This window comes from Cystoisospora suis (assembly GCF_002600585.1).
Source record: "Cystoisospora suis strain Wien I chromosome Unknown contig_1403, whole genome shotgun sequence".
NCBI lineage: Eukaryota > Apicomplexa > Conoidasida > Eucoccidiorida > Sarcocystidae > Cystoisospora > Cystoisospora suis.
This window is the reverse complement of record NW_027154203.1, coordinates 11,409-13,160: the sequence shown is the minus strand read 5'-3', so window position 1 is coordinate 13,160 and position 1,752 is coordinate 11,409. Positions and strand designations below refer to the sequence as shown.

Here is a 1,752-nt window from a genome sequence, read left to right as displayed (position 1 = left end):
TTGCTTTCTTATCTCTTTCTTTCTTATCCTTTTCTTCACGCCTATTTTATGTTCTTTTTCTTTCTTATTTGCCTTCCTTTTGTGGTGGAGGTTATCCTTTACCTCGGTATGTCAATCCAGCGGAGTTTTATGTAAGCCTCATGTCTCAAGGGCGAGAGGGCGAGAGTGCCGTGTTGGACAAGCTAGCCTCTGCTTATGCTACACAGAGGGCCATCCAAATAGAAACCCAACTCGAACAAGCTGTAAGCTTTCTCCTAAAGATCAATCATTTCTCTTTCTTTCTCTCTTTCTTTCTTTTTATCTCAGACAGTTGGGTCGTAGCCCATCCGGACTTAGACGTAAGCTGTGTCGCTGTTCATATGTATAGACACCCCCATACACATACATACAGACAAACGCATATATACAATCCATATAGTAAGTATAGATATAGAGAGAGAGAGATGGAGAGAAATAGATGCATGTATAGAGGTGGCATATTGTATAGAGAGAGAATCGATTTGTCGGAATACACGTGGGCTCGACAGATAGGGGGAGAGAGAGAAGGACAATCCCATGCTTAAGTGGTGTATATACACCTACAGATGTCCACACAGCTGTCTCTATGTCTATACGTCTACATGTATATTATATATATATATGTATATATGTATAGACGTATATATGTGTCTGGAGATGTAGATGTAGATATGTACAAGGGATGTATGTATGTGTAGATGGGACAAAGCCTTCTGCGCATGCACTCTGATCTTATTCACACCCTTCGTTGTCTTCTCTCTCTCCTCTCAAACTCTCAAGAGCTTCTTTTCTTCTTTTTTCTTTTTCTTTCTTTCTTATTTCTTTCTTATCTCTTTCTTATTTCTTTCTTACTTCTTTCTTATTTCTTTCTTCTTTCTTTCTTCTTTCCTTCTTATTTCTTTCTTTCTTTGTTGTTCTTTTCCCTTTAGTTAGGTCGACAGCGGGCATCGTCTTCTTCTTCTTCTCGTTCTTCATTTTCTTCTACTTTAGCTCGGAGAGAGAGAGATAGAGAAGAGTCTCGTTTTCGGATTTTCTCAAATCGCAGAGTGTGTGCTTTGACGAGCCCCCGAAATAGTCAGAAGAAGAAGAAGAAAGAGTCGCATGCATGCGAAGCGAAGAATGCCTTCTTTCCATTTTCTAGAAATCCACATGAAGCGAAAGAAGAAAGAGAAGGAGAAGTCGTTGGTAGACAAATGGAGGAAAGAGAAGAATCTCATGAAGAAGAAGAAGAAGAAAAAAGAGAAGAATCTCAAGAAGAAGAAGAAGATGCAAATGAGGCAGTTGGAGAGGAAGAAGAAGAAGAGGAGAGAGGGGGAAGTATGATAAAGAGAAGAAGAAGATATTCTGACGAAGAGGGGAATGAAATTTCTCAAAAAGCAAGAGAAAGAAGAAGAAGAAGGGATGACCGAGGTTCCACGTCAACGGGTGTCTCTTCCTCCTTTGATCGAGCGCATGACCTTATTCTTGCTTTGCGCGGGAGTCTCTCACACGATACTTTTCACAAGTATAAAGAGACATCTCTCTCTCTCTCTCTTTCTTTCTCTCTCTCTCTCCCTCCTATTTTACTCAATTGCAAGCCTTCGCGTATTCTTCGATATACACGCGTGTATGAGTAGATAAATACCTATCTATACATATAGCTATGTGCATATATTTATATATCTGTACATATAAATATATTTATATGGGACCTTATAGAAAGCATGTCTATTCTTTCTCCTTGTTAAGTGGAAG

At 39.4% G+C, this 1,752-nt stretch overlaps 1 protein-coding gene across 1 annotated transcript in view; it reads left to right on the top strand.

Moving 5' to 3' along the window:
- Window positions 1–12: 12 nt before the first annotated feature.
- The window catches only part of CSUI_003204 (atp-binding cassette g family transporter abcg87), a gene marked incomplete at its 3' end in the record, with an annotated part of 6,711 nt that continues 4,971 nt past the window's right edge, over window positions 13–1,752 (top strand). Inside the window, exons 1-2 of the mRNA XM_068063402.1 lie at window positions 13–242; window positions 948–1,602. The remainder of the gene's footprint in view (window positions 243–947; window positions 1,603–1,752) is intronic.